The sequence below is a fragment of the Amblyomma mixtum genome, chromosome 10 (genome assembly GCF_055824585.1).
Source record: "Amblyomma mixtum isolate Tamu chromosome 10, ASM5582458v1, whole genome shotgun sequence".
NCBI lineage: Eukaryota > Metazoa > Arthropoda > Arachnida > Ixodida > Ixodidae > Amblyomma > Amblyomma mixtum.
Window position 1 is genome coordinate 42,804,237 of NC_143021.1, and position 21,089 is coordinate 42,825,325.

Consider the following 21,089-nt stretch of genomic DNA (forward strand, 5'->3'; position numbering starts at 1 on the left):
GTACTAGAAACAGCGCTAGCACAGGGCGACGAAAGAACTCAACAGAGGTTATGTGCCGAGCATGCCACGATCCTGACAGAAGCATCATAGTTCACAGGGAACGATTCCGGAAATCCTCAAGAACGAGTGAAGCGGAAGCCATCGATGGAGAAGAAATGAATCTCAGAAGAGTGGAGTCTTGCACTCTTGGTTTCAGATCGTACTTGAAACAGCGCTCGCACAGGGCGACGAAGGAACTCAACAGAGGTTATGTGCCGAGCATGGCACGATCCTGACAGAAGGATCATAGTTCACAAGGAGCGATTCCGGAAAGCCTCAAGAACGAGTGAAGCGGAAGCCATCGATGGAGAAGAAATGCACCTAAGAAGTGTGGACTGTTGCACTGTTGGTTTCAGATCGTACTAGAAACAGCGCTAGCACAGGGCGACGAAAGAACTCAACTGAGGTTATGTGCCGAGCATGGCACGATGCTGACAGTAGCATCATAGTTCACAGGGAACGATTCCGGAAATCCTCAAGAACAAGTGAAGCGGAAGCCATCAATGGAGAAGAAATGCACCTCAGAAGTGTGGACTCTTGCACTGTTGCTTTCAGACCGTACTAGAAACAGCGCTAGCACAGGGCGACGAAAGAACTCAACAGAGGTTAGGTGCCGAGCATGCCACGATCCTGACAGAGCATCATAGTTCACAGGGAACGATTCCAGAAATCCTCAAGAACCAGTGAAGCGGAAGCCATCGATGGAGAAGAAATGAACCTCAGATGTGTGGAGTCTTGCACTGTTGGTTTCAGATCGTACTAGAAACAGCGCTAGCACAGGGCGACGAAAGAACTCAACAGAGGTTATGTGCCGAGAATGGCACGATCCTGACAGAAGCATCATAGTTCACAGGGAACGATTCCGGAAATCCTCACGAACGAGTGAAGCGGAAGCCTTCGATGGAGAAGAAATGAACCTCAGAAGTGTGGAGTCTTGCACTGTTGGTTTCAGATCGTACTAGAAACAGCGCTAGCACAGAGCGTCGAAAGAACTCAACAGAGGTTATGTGCCGAGCATGGCACGATCCTGACAGAATCATCATAGTTCACAGGGAACGATTCCGGAAATCCTCAAGAACGAGTGAAGGGGAAGCCATCGATGGAGAAGAAATGAACCTCGGAAGTGTGGAGTTTTGCACTGTTGGTTTCAGATCGTACTTGAAACAGCGCTAGCACACGGCGACAAAAGAACTCAACAGAGGTTATGTGCCGAGCATGGCACGATCCTGACAGAAGCATCATAGTTCACAGATAACGATTCCGGAAACCCTCAAGAACGAGTGAAGCGGAAGCCATCGATGGAGAAGAAATGAAATCAGAAGTGTGGAGTCTTGCACTGTTGGTTTGAGATCGTACTAGAAACAGCGCTAGCACAGGGCGACGAATGAAGCGGAATCCATCGATGGAGAAGAAATGAACCTCAGATGTGTGGAGTCTTCCATTGTTGGTTTCAGATCGTACTAGAAACAGCGCTAGCACAGGCGACGAAAGAACTCAACAGAGGTTATGTGCCGAGCATGGCACTATCCTGACAGAATCATCATAGTTGACAGGGAACGATTCCGGAAAGCCTCAAGAACGAGTGAAGAGGAAGCCAACGATGGAGAAGAAATGAACCTCAGAAGTGTGGAGTCTTGCACTGTTGGTTTCAGATCGTACTAGAAACAGCGCTAGCACAGGGCGACGAAAGAACTCAACAGAGGTTATGGGCCCAGCATCGCACGATCCTGACAGAAGCATCATAGTTCACATTGAACGATTCCGGAAATCTTCAAGAACGAGTGAAGCGGAACCCATCGATGGAGAAGAAATGAACCTCTGAAGTGTGGAGTCTTGCACTGTTGGTTTCAGATCGTACTAGAAACAGCGCTAGCACAGGGCGACGAAAGAACTCAACAGAGGTTATGTGCCGAGCGTGATACTATCCTGACAGAAGCATCATAGTTCACAGGGAACGATTCCGAAAATCCTCAAGAACGAGTGAAGCGGAAGCCATCGATGGAGAAGAAATGAAACTCAGAAATGTGGAGTCTTGCACTGTTGGTTTCAGATCGTGCTAGAAACAGCGCTAGCACAGGGCGACGAAAGAACTCAACAGAGGTTATGTGCCGAGCATGGCACGATCCTGACAGAAGTATCATAGTTCACAGGGAACGATTCCGGAAATCCTCAAGAACGAGTGAAGCGGAAGCCATCGATGGAGAAGAAATGCACCTCAGAAGTGTGGAGTCTTGCACTGTTGGTTTCAGATCGTACTAGAAACAGCGCTAGCACAGGGCGACGAAAGAACTCAACAGAGGTTATGTGCCGAGCATGGCACGATCCTGACAGAAGCATCATAGTTCACAGGGAACGATTCCGGAATTCCTCAAGAACGAGTGAAGCGGAAGCCATCGCTGGAGAAGAAATGAACCTCAGAAGTGTGGAGTCTTGCACCGTTGGTTTCAGATCGTACTAGAAACAGCGCTAGCACAGGGCGACGAAAGAACTCAAAAGAGGTTATGTGCCGAGCATGCCACGATCCTGACAGAAGCATCATAGTTCACAGGGAACGATTCCGGAATTCCTCAAGAACGAGTGAAGCGGAAGCCATCGATGGAGAAGAAATGAACCTCAGAAGTGTGGAGTCTTGCACTGTTGGTGTCAGATCGTACTAGAAACAGCGCTAGCACAGGGCGACGAAGGAACTCAACAGAGGTTATGTGCCGAGCATGGCACGATCCTGACAGAAGGATCATAGTTCACAGGGAGCGATTCCGGAAAGCCTCAAGAACGAGTGAAGCGGAAGCCATCGATGGAGAAGAAATGCACCTCAGAAGTGTGGACTGTTGCACTGTTGGTTTCAGATCGTACTAGAAACAGCGCTAGCACAGGGCGACGAAAGAACTCAACTGAGGTTATGTGCCGAGCATGGCACGATGCTGACAGTAGCATCATAGTTCACAGGGAACGATTCCGGAAATCCTCAAGAACAAGTGAAGCGGAAGCCATCAATGGAGAAGAAATGCACCTCAGAAGTGTGGACTCTTGCACTGTTGCTTTCAGACCGTACTAGAAACAGCGCTAGCACAGGGCGACGTAAGAACTCAACAGAGGTTATGTGCCGAGCATGGCACGATCCTGACAGAAGCATCATAGTTCACAGGGAACGATTCTGGAAATCCTCAAGAACGAGTGAAGCGGAAGCCATCGGTGGAGAAGAAATGAACCTCAGAAGTGTGGACTCTTGCACTGTTGGTTTCAGATCATACTAGAAACAGCGCTAGCACAGGGCGACGAAAGAACTCAACAGAGGTTAGGTGCCGAGCATGCCACGATCCTGACAGAGCATCATAGTTCACAGGGAACGATTCCAGAAATCCTCAAGAACCAGTGAAGCGGAAGCCATCGATGGAGAAGAAATGAACCTCAGATGTGTGGAGTCTTGCACTGTTGGTTTCAGATCGTACTAGAAACAGCGCTAGCACAGGGCGACGAAAGAACTCAACAGAGGTTATGTGCCGAGAATGGCACGATCCTGACAGAAGCATCATAGTTCACAGGGAACGATTCCGGAAATCCTCACGAACGAGTGAAGCGGAAGCCTTCGATGGAGAAGAAATGAACCTCAGAAGTGTGGAGTCTTGCACTGTTGGTTTCAGATCGTACTAGAAACAGCGCTAGCACAGAGCGTCGAAAGAACTCAACAGAGGTTATGTGCCGAGCATGGCACGATCCTGACAGAATCATCATAGTTCACAGGGAACGATTCCGGAAATCCTCAAGAACGAGTGAAGGGGAAGCCATCGATGGAGAAGAAATGAACCTCGGAAGTGTGGAGTTTTGCACTGTTGGTTTCAGATCGTACTTGAAACAGCGCTAGCACACGGCGACAAAAGAACTCAACAGAGGTTATGTGCCGAGCATGGCACGATCCTGACAGAAGCATCATAGTTCACAGATAACGATTCCGGAAACCCTCAAGAACGAGTGAAGCGGAAGCCATCGATGGAGAAGAAATGAAATCAGAAGTGTGGAGTCTTGCACTGTTGGTTTGAGATCGTACTAGAAACAGCGCTAGCACAGGGCGACGAATGAAGCGGAATCCATCGATGGAGAAGAAATGAACCTCAGATGTGTGGAGTCTTCCATTGTTGGTTTCAGATCGTACTAGAAACAGCGCTAGCACAGGGCGACGAAAGAACTCAACAGAGGTTATGGGCCCAGCATCGCACGATCCTGACAGAAGCATCATAGTTCACATTGAACGATTCCGGAAATCTTCAAGAACGAGTGAAGCGGAACCCATCGATGGAGAAGAAATGAACCTCAGAAGAGTGGAGTCTTGCACTGTTGGTTTCAGATCGTACTAGAAACAGCGCTAGCACAGGGCGACGAAAGAACTCAACAGAGGTTATGTGCCGAGCATGGCACTATCCTGACAGAAGCCTCATAGTTCACAGGGAACGATTCCGGAAATCCTCAAGAACGAGTGAAGCGGAAGCCATCGATGGAGAAGAAATGCACCTCAGAAGTGTGGAGTCTTGCACTGTTGGTTTCAGATCGTACTAGAAACAGCGCTAGCACAGGGCGTCGAAAGAACTCAACAGAGGTTATGTGCCGAGCATGGCACGATCCTGACAGAATCATCATAGTTCACAGGGAACGATTCCGGAAATCCTCAAGAACGAGTGAAGGGGAAGCCATCGATGGAGAAGAAATGAAACTCAGAAGTGTGGAGTCTTGCACTGTTGGTTTCAGATCGTGCTAGAAACAGCGCTAGCACAGGGCGACGAAAGAACTCAACAGAGGTTATGTGCGGAGCATGGCACGATCCTGACAGAAGCATCATGGTTCAGAGGGAACGATTCCGGAAATCCTCAAGAACGAGTGAAGCGGAAGCCATCGATGGAGAAGAAATGAACCTCGAAAGTGTGGAGTCTTGCACTGTTGGCTTTAGATCGTACTAGAAACAGCGCTAGCACAGGGCGACGAAAGAACTAAACAGAGGTTATGTGCCGAGCATGGCACTATCCTGACAGAACTTGTCTCGAACCTTACCGTGGAGGAAGACGAAAGCCTAGTCTCGTTTGACGTGGTGTCGCTATTTAAATGCGTACCGGTTCCCTTGCTGTGTCCGTTGCTCGCCGCGCACTCGAAAACGACCAAACGCTGCACGAGAGAACTCCACTCAACGTCGATGAGGTATGTCGCCTTCTTGACCTCTGTCTGCGCAGTACCTTTTTCACCTACAACGGAGAATTTTTCAAGCAAACAACCGGAACTGCTATGGGGGCATCAATTTCAGTCACAGTGGCTAACCTAACCATGGAAGACGTCGAAAGCCGGGCCCTCTCCTCCTTTAATCCCAAGCCAAAGTTATTCCTCCGTTATGTAGACGACTGCTTTTGTGTGGTGAAAACCTCAGAGATAGAAAACCACCAGAGTCATCTAAATTCAGTTGAACCGGCCATACAATTTACTGTTGAGCATGGACAGCAGGGCAGCCTGCCTTTTCTGGATGTCCTACTTACAAGGCACGACAAAGGCCTGCAGTCCTCGGTGCACAGGAAGCCAACCCACACAGGACGGTACCTACATTTCGATTCGAACCATCCCATCCCACACAAAGCATCTGTCGTGACGTCATTACTGAAGAGAGCCGACTCCATATGTTCCTCATGTGAAGAAAAAAGGAAGGAGAAGAACCGAGTCATTTCTGACCTCCAAAAGAACGGCTACCCAAGCTCATTCATCCGGCGCATTATCAGGAAACAAGAAAGGCAAAAAAAAATCCGGTCTATTATTTCCTCAGACGCATGCCAGAAGCGGAAACGTGTTTACATACCCTACGTGAGAGGCGTGAGCGAGACGCTGGGTCGCATTCTCGGAAAAGAGGGGTGCTGACAACGCACAAACCGACCAGCATTATCGGTCGCCTTCTCCCCCGCCCAAAAAACCGGCAGCCCAGAGAAAAGGCCCAGGGCGTCGTGTACAAAATTCCGTGTTCCGTCTGCCCGGCGTCGTACATAGGGGAAACGAAGAACTTCGCGGAAAGGATGAACCAACACAAAGCGGACGTCCGTCACATGAATCGTCAACGCAGCGCCGTGGCCGAACACTGTGAAGGGTGTGACCACCCAATTGACTTCGACAGCACCATTGTATTGGAAACGGAAGCTAACCCACGCAGGAGGCTTCTACTCGAGTCGTGGCACATACAGCAAACACGAGAGAATGTTAATCGTTCCCTGGGGACTCTCCCCTCATCCTACGTCCATGGGCTGCGGCCATTGACCCGCAGGTCCTCCACACAGGGGCTTAAAAAGCCAAGCTGCGCTCGCCCGTAGTCACACCGTGAAGAAGGGGCCGAGCCGGTCCCGAAACGTCGTGTTTTTCCTGTATTTTACTTGGTTGGCGTCACTTACCTTCTCCTAACATTAAATTTCCCAACCAGACAGACTTCTGTCGAATGTTTTCTTTTGAGAAGCATCATAGTTCACAGGGAACGATTCCGGAAAGCCACAAGAACGAGTGAAGCGGAAGCCATCGATGGAGAAGAAAGGCACCTCAGAAGTGTGGACTCTTGCACTGTTGGTTTCAGATCGTACTAGAAACAGCGCTAGCACAGGGCGACGAAAGAACTCAACAGAGGTTATGTGCCGAGCATGGCACTATCCTGACAGAAGCATCATAGTTCACAGGGAGCGATTCCGGAAATCCTCAAGAACGAGTGAACCGGAAGCCAACGATGGAGAAGAAATGAACCCCAGAAGTGTGCAGTCTTGCACGTTTGGTTTCAGATCGTACTAGAAACAGCGCTAGCAGAGGGCGACGAAAGAACTCAACAGAGGTTATGTGCCGAGCATGGCACGATCCTGACAGAAGCATCATAGTTCACAGGGAACGATTCCGGAAATCCTCAAGAACGAGTGAAGCGGAAGCCATCGATGGAGAAGAAATGAAACTCAGAAGTGTGGAGTCTTGCACTGTTGGTTTCAGATCGTGCTAGAAACAGCGCTAGCACAGGGCGACGAAAGAACTCAACAGAGGTTATGTGCGGAGCATGGCACGATCCTGACAGAAGCATCATCCCTATTGGAAAAAAAGGCAATGATGTAAATATTGGAAACCAACACTGGAAACCTTGGTGGATTATGGTAATGGAAAATGCGTTGGAATGACTGGGCATGTTGGAATGCCTGGGCATGTTGGAATACTGGGCAGGTTGGAATGACTGGGCATGTTGGAATGACTGGGCATGTTGGAATGACTGGGCATGTTGGAATGACTGGGGCATGTTGGAATGACTGGGCAGGTTGGAATGACTGGGCAGGTTGGAATGACTGGGCATGTTGGAATGACTGGGAGATGTTGGGGCAGGGGCCATGGGGCAATGTTATGTCTGCCGCAATGAGACAGCAAATTTCAAAATAGATGAATCTCCTACAGCCAGTTTTATTTTGTGTTCATGCTCCTCTTGCTCTTCTTTAGCCACTTGTCAATGCAGCTGGGCCCCATGAAACAGCCTTGTTGATGTACCACTGGTGCATGAGGGCTTGGAAAAACTGGGCGATGCACTCTGCAGAAAAGATTGAAATGAAAGAATTAGGATCCACAAGTTTTTATTCTTGCCAGTATTAGAGTGCTAAAATAGTAAACTCCGTATTGTGGCCACAGGAATAAAGTGAGCCTAAATCAAGAACCACTGAAGCTATTCGCACTCAAAAATAAAAATAATTTGAGGTTCTTATTCAATATATCATATGCTCGTCATTAAGTACCATCATCAGCAGCATAACTAGCACCACTGCAAGACAAAGGCCTCTCCTATATCCCTAAACATAAACCTGACGTGTGCCATAATGAGCAAAATAAAAAAGCCATCGTTTTTTGTCCTCTGAAGGCTTTTAGTGGGGTATTAATAAGAGGGACAATATAAAGGTAACATCAGAAGGGTGACTGCAGTAGCACAGCTGAGATGTCGCAGACGATACACTACGAAAAGAGGCATACAATCCATTGATACATCAGTTGCAAAAAAAAACAGCAGCAAAGAAAAGGTAAAACAAACCAGTGTCAATGCTCCAAGCGATATCACTTATTTCCATAATTTTGAGGGACCACATGCAATGAAAATGAGGTGAGGTACAGTCACAAGCGAAGGCCATTCTGTTCTCGATTTAATTATTACTAACTCTATGCAGCTGAATGCTTTTTCTGGTGTTTTATCTTGTTGTGTTAGTGACCATCTTCCTGTGTTTGCTTGCATTGAGAACGCTAGTACAATAGGAAGTAAGTCCACATCAATCACATACCAAGCTATTACAGAATCATCATTGAAATCCTTTAGGGATGCGCTCATGAAAGTATATTGGAGTAAGATAGCTGAACTTGATGATGCAAATGTTTCCTATAATACGTTTGTCGATTACTTTAACTCTTTCGCTACCGCGCCATAGGCCATCGTTCGCATATGATCGATTCAAATCGCCCGCGCAAAAAAGCTAATTTTGGAGCGTCGTGGACGTGCTACGCCATCTAGTTAGCGAGCTCAACAACTGCTCTTTCGATTGCAGCCTTGGTTTTAGTGTTTTGACATGAGGGGGCGCCGTGAAAAATAAAACTTTGAACGGCCGCAGCAGCGTCAGCCGGAGAAAATGGCGTCCGCGTCGCCGCGCGCTCCTCAAAAGTGAAAGCTGACACCGAGCACGTCGGCCGGTTTCGGTTTCGTTTTTTGCGACGAAAGCAGTCGGGCAACAATGTAGAAACGTCGGATTTCGGTTTCGACAGTGAGACTTCGCCTCGGGAGCCTGGAACGTCAGCGCGTACTTGCATGTAAGTTTTGTTTTCGTTCGCTGTGTGTTTTCTGCGGTGCATACGGTTTGTAATTGATGACAGTGGTTTATTTTTGTGCTTCAGGGTCTTGACAACGTATGGCGAAGAAAGTTTGCAAAATGCTCAAGGTCGCGTCGCGTTTTTCAACCAAGACGACAGCTAGGTGTCCATATCGGCACATCGCTGCGGAGCGGCGCTCGGAGATTCTATCGACTTCTCGACTTTTTTTTTATGCTCTTCACGGCGGAAATGATGAAGACCGTGTGCGGAAACACTAATAAGTATGCATGGATGAAGATTTTCACCAAATTCGGCGTGACGGCTTATGGGAAGACGTGAATCTGTTCGATATTCTGATGTTCATTGGAATTATCATATACATTGGAATTGTTGACCTGCCACGACTGTATCTCTACTGAAATACCAGAATAATCTATTCTGGCCCTCTGCCATCAAAAATAATTTCTCAACATTGTTTTTTCGCTTCTTTTGTTTGTTTTTTGCACGTAACGGACCCGGATGATTCAGTGGCGGCAGCTTCTATTGGCAAGACTTGGAAAGTGTCATGGCTTTTGAACCACATCGATCAAACTTATTTTATCGATCCTGATGTTTTAGAGCCTGCCTAAAATGCCAAATTTTATCAGCTAGCTTTCAGGGAGCAGCTCATTCAAGGAATCTTCGGGTATGATGAGGGAAAAGAAGTCCACGCCCCCAATCCTCCCATAGAATCCATTCAACACCAACCGAAAATAATGAAAAAAAGAAGAAACTGCAAGCTCGGCTATCAGAGAACAAGGGAGGAACAAAGATAAAACCTTATGTGAAGCACTTATCAGTCTACCTCTGCTTCACGTCTTCACCCGATTGCTCTTCACAGTGGCACCACAGTCATGACCCCTGACTTGACAAGCCATGGAAAGTGCAGTAAATTTTTCTCAAAGCTGAAACTGTGAATAATGACAGCTATAAACATGTGCAACAGTTTGTATATTCCAGTTTTCCTCTAATCAAGTTCGGGCTTAGTGCAGCCGGTAATTTTTGTTCTTGCTATATACTTTTTTGTGTTTTTAGAAAATTTCACAAATAAATGTTCATTTACTTTTGCACAGACAACTCTTCTGTTTGTTTCATTCAGAAGTGTAACTAATAAGCTACAATTTCATGCATTGCAATATGTGCTGGGTGTATTAGTTCTTGTGAAAAAAATTTTTCTTTCAGTACACTCCAAATTGTGCAATTTTTCGCGGTAGCGAAAGAGTTAAACAGATATATCACGACTGCTTTCCTCTTGTAACACGTGCGAAAAGTCACAGAATCCGCAAGCCATGGGTAACGCCAGAGCTTCGCGGAGAAATACAAATGAAAGACAAGCTGTACAGAAAATTTTTGAGCAGCCGGAAGGTTGAGGACCTTGCGGTATTTAAGAAATATAGGAATAAATTGACTAAAAAACTACGGTCTGCACGAACAGCCTATCACATGTCACTTCTAGATGTTAAGAATGCTCGAAATGGTGTACTATGGTCGAGATTAAATACACTTCTGCAGCGGGACAGTTCACGCACTGCATTAACAAAATTAAATATTGATGGAAAGGAAGTTTCTGGCGTCGAACTGGCTAATGTATTCAATACTTTTTTAACGAGCTTGGCTACCCGTGCTATAACACGTGCTGCCGGATCTGACGCTTGCAAATATGTTCGAATACAGAATGATGAAACAATTTTTCTGCACCCAGTCACGGTAGACGAAGTAGTGTCGGTGATAACAAATCTTAACAATAGCAGTAGCTGTGACATTGATGATATCCAAATACGGCCAGTCAAGCATGTAGTTGACATAATTGCTCCCATACTTGCTCACATCTTTAACATCTGTTTAGAAACTGCAGTTTTTACGGAAAAAATGCAATTAGCAAAAGTTGTTGTTCTTTACAAAAAAGGAGATCGCAACGCCCTCGCCAACTACAGACCAATCTCTATTTTGCCAGTGTTTTCGAAAGCATTTGAGAAAATGCTGCATCTAAGAATGTCAAATTTCATCCATAAATTTAACTTGCTAACACCATTTCAGTTTGGCTTCTGCAAAAGCAAATCCACTGAACTTGCATTACTCCAACAAAAGGAATATATAATAAAGCAACTTGAAAACAAATCTATTGTCATTGGTGTATTTGTGGACTTCTCAAAAGCTTCTGACCTGGTAAATCATAAAATCTTACTAAATAAATTACACTACTTGGTATCCGAGGAAAAGCGCTCTCATTGTTAAGTTCTTATTTGTCGTTTAGACAGCAAGTGGTGTACATAAATGGTATACAGTCTGAACCGAAGCCGCTCTTCTACGGTGTCCCCCAAGGCAGTACGCTAGGGCCTCTACTCTTCAATATTTACCTAAACGATATTGTCAACATTAGCGATAATACAAAGTTTTTCATCTATGCAGACGATACGAGCGTATTTTTTTCGGGCGAAAATGTTCATGAACTTATCAAACAATGTAATGCCACAATGAAAGCTCTTGAGGTCTGGTCTGCAGTTAACCTGATGCAAATAAATGAGAGTAAGACCAAAGCTGTCATATTTAGGCCGAAAAATAAAGTTATCCCACTGCACGATAATATTATATTAAACTCGCGGGCTGTAGAAATTGTTGAGCAGTTTAAATGCCTTGGGGTCATATTTTCTGCCAGTATGTCATGGGATTATCATGTCAATTATATCTTGAAAAGAATAGCTCAAATCACTGGTGTTATAGGCCGTCTAAAATACATACTTCCCACAAAAACTAAGATGCTGGTATACAATTCAATATTCAACTCGCATTTAAACTATTGCCAGTTGGTGTGGGGCACTACAACATTCACTAACCTTGAACGTATTCATTTAATGCAAAAAAGATATCTCCGAAATGCATATAATTTACCGTTCCGACATCCCAGTGCAGCTTTCTTTTGTCATTCCAGAGTTATTAAAGCACATAATCTTTATAAATATCACCTCAGTGTTACTTTTAAAACAGAAATCAAGAAGAATGTAACAAATCTTAAAAATTTTGCAGAACTAAGGAAAAAAGAATCAGTCTATCCAACAAGACGTGGCGAAGAATGGACAGTGCCAACACCTCGACTAAATCTTGGTAGGGAATGCCTTCAGTACACACTTCCATCTCTTCTAAATAGGTATATCCACATTGACCTCGATTTGTTTTCTTTTTCACGTCATGAACTACATAATTTGTTTTTGCTTAACATTGTTTAAGTTTCATTATGTATACATATTGCTGCTTCGTGTATTCTCCAGTGCTTCCTTGATGTGCTTGTTTTTTAAAATTGTATAAACTCTTGTGTTGCCTCCCTGTCAATAATTAGGATTGTAGACTCGTCAAGCTGCCCAAGGGCAGCTTTTTTCTACGATTCCTCCATCTGTAGTGCTAGATGGGAAATAAACTTTGATTTGATTTATTCTTCAATGGGAACAGGAAAACTTTCTTGATTTAGTTGTGATGGCATCCTGGTCTCAAGCGGGGCAGCAACATTTAACATTAAGTTGTGGAAAAGTATTGTAGAGTATATGGAACACACCTAAACGAGCGATTTCCCCTTTTATGCAGTGATGTCTGCTGGTCAAATGAGATGACTGATTACACATATGCTGTACCAAGTGTCGCTGTTGGATTAAAGGGAGTTGGTTGCGTAGCATCAAACAGTTTGGTGCAAAATTGAAAGAGCTAGGGAATACTTCAGTTTGGAATCAATAAAATTTTTATGCATAAACTGCGCAGCATGGCAAGAGCACACAGATCATGACATCTCCTGATAAACCCGAGTGCCCTTGTGGTGCCAGCAGCATGTATCGTGACATGCTCCAAGTATGTGGGGCTGCATCTGGTTAAGGTTTCTCCATACCATTAACCCTAGAGGTGGGAAAGGAGGTCAATACGTTGTGACAAAACAATGCAGACAAGACAAGGACAACGAAGGAATAAATATGATGGCATGAGTGCTGACTATCGCCAATGTGTATTGGAAACCACGTCAAAATATATACACTGTGGCCTAAAGAAACAATGAACAAAGGGCACCTTGTGTCAACCACATTGCATGAGTGTAAAACAAAACAAAAACTGACAAAGAAGCATTTAAGAGCATGAACTCTTCCTTAGGAAGCGATAAAGAAGGTGTGCTAACACAGTGATTGCGGTTTTTTTTTAAATTTCAGTGGCCTCGATTATCTCACGCACAAACTTTTCTGTGTCTGTCAGGCAAAATGCAGAACATGAATTCCGGTTCACAGCGTTTAGGATCTGGCAAACAATTGCAATTGCGACAGTGAATCATCAAAGTTCTCCCGCAAGCTTTGTTCACATCGTCGTGGTGGTCTTTTAAACCTCTCAGTGACACACTTGCCTGTTTTCCCAATGTAAACATAGCCGCATTTCAAGGCGTTCGAACACACTATGTCTTCTGTGCAGTGCACGAAGAGACTCTGATGGATAATCTCGGTTGACTACAGGTACTGAAACTTCATAGGGTTAGAAAAACAATATCGACGCCAACTCGACTGCCTATTTAACCGGTGCGGCCAATTGTGGATGTAGGGAAAGGTACGTACAAACTTCCTTTTGGGAGTTACAGTCTCGACGGGGGCACAAAAGGAATCTTTCAACTTCTGCTTAAAGCAATCGGCTAAAGGCACTGACAAAGGTTCTGAATATCCAGTAAAGGACAAACGGCATATGAGCTGGGCAAAACTGGATGTCATGGCAATCAAACAGGATTTCATTAAGGAATTTTTGAAGCAAAGGTTAGTGACACCTCTTGACCAGCTTAGACTGAACCGAAGAAAATGGTAAAAGTAGCTTGTTTTCCCTTGGCTCGTAAGCCCAACAAGTGTAACCACCCAAGATTGAGATCCAATAAATGTGATGACATATTATCCTCTATAATTTCAGTGGTGATTCAAAGTGGACTGAGGCTTTGACTGAACTCCTCTCCCACCTTAGACAATGCTTCGTCAGGATTGGAGATCCTGCAATAAGCCACGTAATTACAGCGGCGCTAATAGTTTTTTTTTGCAAAAACAAGCTATTCTGAAATGTAATAAAGGTGGACTGAAGGTATGAGCTTAAAAGTGCGACAAAATTATTCACCAAAACGCCTGAGACGTTTGGAATGCCACTGCTCCATTTAGGTTAATGAATTCTTCAACACATTATTGATCCTGATTGAGGGATGGCGTAATATAAATCCTTGATGTCAACATAGCACCCCATGAAATTGGTGCGAGAGTTATTGTGTAGAAACTGCGTTACTTTCTCTGCAGATCTTACACGAGAGGAGTCATCAATGCTCAGCAACTTAATTTTATGTCGCAAAGAGAAGGCGATTTGTTTCTGACAGGTTCCATTCTCTTAAACTACAACCCTCAAGGAGCAGTCACCTTTATGGGTCTTTGCGGTAAAGAAGATAGCTGGACAATTTTTCTTACTGAAGTTGATGGCATTAGCCTGATGGTTAAACTCTAGATTGTTAATGTTTCTTGGCACTGGACTTTGCTTTTAACAAATCAGATAGTAAGTGGCACTCAAATTCACAATACACTGCATCTGTGGCCTTGGACTGAAAGGCGCCTTTCGATACGACCACAAAACCACCGTTTATCAGCAGTTGAAAGCAAGAGGGCCCACCCTCTTAAATACGACACAGTTCGGCCTGTGGGCAAGTTCCTAAAGAGGGTTCAAACCGTGACACTGCATCAAAACATCCCGAAACACACCTGTCACACTCAGGTCTGTGCGTGGAAAAGGCAACTCGTCAAACCATGGCAAGCATCTCCACAATAGTTCTCTTCGGAGGAACGGAAAATTTTGGTCCATAAGCACTTCAAGGACCAGACGAGGCAGCGACTCCAAGCTGAAGGTGTGCACCTTGTTGTCAAACTCTTGTGCCTGAAAACAAGCCAGGGAGTGGCTGGTTGACGGTGTCACGCACCGTTGACCAGGTGAAAGCCATCTGGAATGCCACTTTGCAGCCACTTTGCGCTCACTAGCCCGGAGCAGAGAAGCCAAGGCACGAGTGTCTGAAAACAAGGTGCACAATGTCGACACTGAGTTGCTGCCTCGTCTGCTGCTTGAAGCATATACGGGCCAAAATTTGCCATTGTTCCTTCGAAGAGGACTATTCTGGACCTGTTTGCCATACTTTGACGTCTTGCCTTCCTGTGCCTGGACCTCAGCGTGACAGGTGTGTTTCAGGGGGCGTTGGTTGATGGGGTGTCGTGGTTTGAACCATGCCAGGAACTTGCCCGCAGGCTGAACTGTAACGGGTTTAAGACGGTAGGCCCTATCGCATTCAACTGCTGATAAAGAAGGTGGTTTTGTGGTCATGTCTAAAGGCGTCTTTCTGTCCAAGGCAACGGAGGCAGTTAATTCTGAGTTCAAGTGTCACACAACAGCTGATTTGTTAATAGCAATGTCCAGAGCCAAGAAACTATGTAATAATCTAAAGTTGAACCATCTGGCTAATGTATCAACTTCAGCAAGAAACTAGCAGAGGTGCCAATGAGAGGTCAAAAGACCACCGTTACGATCTGAACAAAGCTAGCAGGGGGAATCTGATGTTTCATTGTCGCGACTGCGGTCGTTTGCCGCATCCTTTATGCTGTGAGGCGTAATTTCTTGTGCTGCATTGTGCTAGACAGACACAGAAAAGTTTGTGCATGAGATGATCGAGGCCACTGAAATTGTAGAAAAAACGCAATCAATGTGTTAACACACCTTCTTTATCGCTCCCTAAGAAAGAGTTCATGCTCTTAAATGCTTCATATTCAACTTTCGTTTTGTTTTGACAGATCCAAAGTGAACGTTACAAGGCGCCCTTTCTTCATTCTTTTTTTAGGCCACAGTGTATATATTTTGATGTGCTTTCCAATAAACCTTCTTGAAAGTCAGCACTCGCACCGTCGCATTCCTTCCTCATCTTTCTCTTCTTTGCGCTGTTTTGACACGATGAATTACAAACAAGACCATTCATCCGTCTTGCAAAAGTCAATACAGTCAGAGTAGCTGAGATAGTTGGGGCATCCTTCTGAATAATGCAGTCATAAAGACAAGGTTGGGACATAAAGACAAAGACTGTTATTGAATGGCTAATATTAATGTACTTTAGTAATGTGCTTGGTTTGGTTTATGGGGGTTTAACATCCCAAAGTGACTCAGGATGAGGGACGCCTTATGATTTTGCATATTGATATGCTGGGCTTCATAAGAGAAGAAGTACAATAGTTTTTTAAGGCCAGCCGTAGAACAGGAAGCAATGAATCTACACTAATATCAAAGAATGAAGGCTCAAGCATGAGAGTGTAGCTAAAAGGTTATAATGACAAACATGAAAAGCTTTGGAGAAATTCAAGTCGATGACACTTGCCTAAAATAAAGAATCTAAATTTGGGTGAAAATCTGTTGTGAATTCAAAAAGTTGGATTGCACATTAGTAAAGAGAATGGGAGCCGTGATGACTGGTATAGAAATATTAGTTTGAATTATGGTGGCAAGTAATATGCGGACTCATTTCGTGCTCTAACAGTTCATGCAAAATGCACATCAATAAAATAGGAGAACAGTTTGGGGATCAGAACGGTTTCCAGCCTTAATTATTGACAGGTCAGCTTCAGGTTGTCAGGGATAGAACCAAGAGGTTTGGATTGGCTAACAATTATTGGTAAAATCTGTCTTCAGATATCCTCAGTAGTTTAAAGTATGTCAGAAGGCTTCTCACACAGCCCTCAGGTACTCGAAAGCTTGTGCTTATCAATGACTTTCGAGACATGATGAGAAGCAATGGTTAATGCAGTGAAATGGGTAACAAATAACTGATTTTTCTCAAGAAAGTGCCCATGGAATATGCTGTCAAACAAATTCCCAAGGATCCTTCAATTAAGCCCAAAATGACAGTTTATGGGTAGCCACTTTGTTATAACCATCACATACAAAAAAAGAGACACCAGAAGCCCTCCTTATTCACTGAAAACAAGGGAGAATTACGAGACATCATTCCGGCACACAAAATCACACGGATGAAGAGAGTAGACTCCATGGACACCATATTTCAACTGAGGTTTATTCCACAACACAGGCTTTTTATGTGCAAAGGGGTACTACTAGTGATCCCTGGGGCTGAAAAGTATTTCCGCCACCAGATAACAATTATTCAGGACGGCAAAAACCAAAACACAAAAAAACATAGGGGTAAAGGTATCTTGCCACTCACATTAAACACATCGGCACGCCTATGCATCACCTACCTGGCTGACCCAACAAACATATTTGCCTCCAGATAACCTATTTCTTTTTCTGGAGTGCTGCAGAAGGGCTGCTGACGTAATTCTCTTTTTCAGCAGAGATACAAAAGGCTTAAAAAATTTCCCAGCCCTTTCAAGTGCTAAACTTGCACAAGGCATGTGTTTCTTTCAAAAACGCCTTGCATGCTCGCTTGTGCGGGCAAAGGCGAATGTGCTCAGCTAAATGACCTCTGCCACTTAATGAATCAGCTGTCCTGCAATGTTCAAGCAAGCGTTCATTGATGCAAGCCTCGTCTGTCTAATGTAATGTTTGCCACAGGCAAGGAGGATGCTGTACACCATGTCAACCTCATGTTTAACGAGGGGTTTGGTGTGCTTAGTTTTGTAGGCAGGCTTTTTCGTAACGTCATTTATCAGGTGGCACATGCATCCCAGCTTTCCCAAGCTGAAAATACGACATGTACATCGTGTTTGTCACTGGCCTTCTTGAGGCGGTGTGACACCTGATGGCAATAGGGCACAATGACAGGTCACTGTTCCGAATGTGCGTTGTCTTCCGGCTTGCGCTGCCCAGCACACTTCATCTCTCGAACCTGGCTTTCTACCACTAAGGCTACAATTTATCCTGTGAAAACTGCCTGCTCCAGTCTCCTTACTTGCGCATTGATGCTGTCACAGAGTCGTGACAGCGTCAATGCCGAAGTAAGGCGACTGGAGCAGGCAGGCAGAAAAAGAAATAGATTATCTCAACGCAAATGTGTGTTGGGTCAGCCAGGTAGGCAATGTTTAGTCACGCCAATGCATTCAACTTGAGTGACAAGCTAACCTTACGCCTATGTTTTTGTTTTTGCAACCTTGAATAATTGTTACCTGGTCGAGGAAACACTTTTCAGCCACAGGGGTCACTAGTACCACTTTGCATGTAAAAAGCTCATGTTGTGGAATCAACCTCAGTTGAAGTATGGAGTCTATGGAGTCTACTCTCTTCGTTCATGTGTTTTTGTACACTGGAATGATGTCTCATAATTCTACCCAGAACCAATTAGCTCAGCTCTCCATGCTTAGCAAAAACAAGGCAGCAGTAATGAACCCAGTTCTCATGTGTGCACTTTTTCTTTTACATCTGTGACCTGCGATGAGTGGCATAAAAACACATATTTAAGTTAACACACATGCATCATAATGTTAATATTCGTAGTAAAATAGTATCACATAATGCAGCCAAAAACATGCAGACATTTCGCACTTCATGCATAGAATGCAACGGTTAAAAGACGAGCAATATTGAATGTAAAACTTCAAATGGCCTGCGACCGGCCCATTCTGACAGCCAACTAATATTACTCATATAAACATGTAAACATATCAGGCCAGAGCTATCCAAACTGCTCCAAGCAGTAGCATTAAGGAAAAGAGCAATGAAAGTAAGAGAACATTTCATGGCAACCACAAGAACAAAGCACAATGCAGTAACAACTTACAACACAGCTTTTGACTTCATCTGGTGGCCACAAAATCCATGCCATTGACTCGGACTGGAAGACAGATGTGCCACCTGCGGATACCAATTTCCCATTATCACTATGACAGGAGTACAAAAACAAGCATGCGAACTCGGTCCAACAGTGAATATCACATGAATGTAAAAAGATCAGGAAAAATATACTTGCCCAAGTATACGCCTCAATACAAAGGAAAACTACCCTGTTTAAAATGCATTAGTTCCCCTAGCACTAGTAAAGGAATCTTGCTATGAGCAAAACAAATCTGCGTTCGAAAGCGTAGATAAACATCGTAATAACGGAGACAATTATTGCGTCACTTGTTTTCCTCAGAAACCAATTTTCAAACAGCAGAGTGATCGAAATGCAAGATCCTATACTCTGGGTAGCCAGAAACGCTATCGGTATCATAAAAAAAAAAAAATCTTCACATACTCATTTAAAAATTAGATCCTGACGGCCGGAAATTAACTTTCGTTGGTAACTGCAACCTGAGACAGTGCTTTCTTTATAGTGGGGTTTGAATTCAGATGCGGAAAATGGGCACTGATCGTATTGGAGGGTTCCGGATTAATTTAGACCACCTAGAATTTCTTAACGTGAGCTGACATCGCACAGCACAGGGGCATTCTTTTTTTCATTTCACCTAAATCGAAATGCGGCTACTGCCATCAGGATCGACCCCACGACCTAAGGTTCAACAGCCTAGGGCCAAGCAAAAACCGCGGCGAATAAAAAGTGTTTCAATCCCCCTCAAAGTGCTAACGCTATCTTGAAAGAATCATACATTTTACGCACAGCCAAAGTGCCGGTCCTTGAAACGTGCGCGGTGGTGTGAACAAGCATGGGCAGAAACGCGTAGAACGAGGCATATACGAGGACAAATCTGTGCTCAACAAGAAACAAAACGCGCAAACATGCGCATACCAAAATCATGCAAAGCTAGCGCACGCACGGTCGCATCCCCTTTGCCAAAACAAGTACCGACAGCGACAATTCTTGGCAGAGCAACTCACCGCGGCGACAACAAAAGCGCCTTAAACGCTTTTTATAGCATTGAACACGAATACTGCAGCAGTACGACAGGTCACCGTTCCAGCATTATATGCTTCGGATAAAGCACGAGTACTGCTTACCTTTTCAGATGATTGCGTAGTCGTGCAGAACGCTGTTTGCCTTCGTGTCACGGGCACTACACCAACCAGTGAGAGTTCAGCACGAGTGCTACGTAGCCGGCACTCTCTACCACGTAGTCACACAGAAGAAAATATTCCGGGCCTTATTTGGAACATTTCCACCGCGACACTGCCCGCGCGTCTTTGTGCCTGGACACCCATCCTGGACTACACAAAGAAGCGCACAGACTGAAAAGTTAGAGAGACCAGAAAAATGACACTTTGCCTCGAATAGGCTACGTCGACAGCACTGCGCGATTGTGCACCCTTGAGCAAGAAGAAACACACGCAAACCACAACACAGTTCACGACGGCTCACAATCCAAGTAGCGAATTGTAGCAAGCGCCGAAGCGCGATGCACGCGACGCAGCACCCGAACCGCCATGAGGGTTATACAGAAAAACAGCTACCGGCAGCCGCCTGGCGGTGACAACCAGTTTTTGTTTCGGTTTCGTTGTGAAAAGCTTGTATCCTACTTTTTATTTTATTTTTGGTATTTTTTTTGGGGTATTCAGCCGTATCGGCATCCACAGAAATTGCAGCGATTGCGAGCAATTACCACTGGTAGAAACGCGCGAATTAACGACCTGTTGCTTGCGCTGCGGTTGAAAAATGCCGGAGTTCTCACGGCAGTATGGCTTGCTGCTTTGCTCATTCACGAAATTACATGCCGATTTCTGTTTGTATGGGGAAGTTTCTTTTTATATTGATGGGAGATCAGCAAGGCTAACAAAATACCCAACGTAGCAGTCGTAGAGAGTAGGTTGTCGTAAAAACATGGTGACGCTGTTTGATCGGCAGCACGACGTGAGAGGCGGCAGCGTTGAAACGCGCGTCGAGAGAACAACCTCCATGGTATATGCTTTCTTGAGACTACAGTGAAGGTGTGCATTTTTTATAGTGGAGTTCTCTCATCCAACGTGAAAACCAAATCAATTCTTAGTATGAAATATGCTGTGTAATTTATATCCTCATATTGTGTTTATATATATCTGCATTTCTATTTTGAAAAACAGTGTTGTACTGGTAATTGTGTACCAAGGTGCATGTATAAGAGTGCAGCCTTGTCGAAATATTCTGTGTATATATTTGTATTCGTAACCCTTCTACAAAGAAGCTGTGTGGCCAGCTATGTGGTTAACAATTTGTTAATTGAATTAGTATGTCTTGAAATGCACGCTCAATAAAATTTTCTGAATGAAATTGAGTGTTCGGATTCAGGCATGGAGGGCTCTGCAAACCTGCAATTTAT

The 21,089-nt window shown here is 44.6% G+C and overlaps 1 long non-coding RNA gene across 1 annotated transcript; it reads right to left on the reverse strand.

Annotated features, from left to right (window-relative positions):
• Positions 1–7,461: 7,461 nt before the first annotated feature.
• LOC149325671 (uncharacterized) lies at positions 7,462–20,257 on the reverse strand. Its single transcript, XR_016286129.1, has 3 exons — positions 19,798–20,257; positions 18,641–18,714; positions 7,462–7,600 (listed from the first exon to the last, which is right to left on the reverse strand). It is a non-coding gene; the product is annotated as an uncharacterized LOC149325671 (long non-coding RNA).
• Positions 20,258–21,089: the final 832 nt, after the last annotated feature.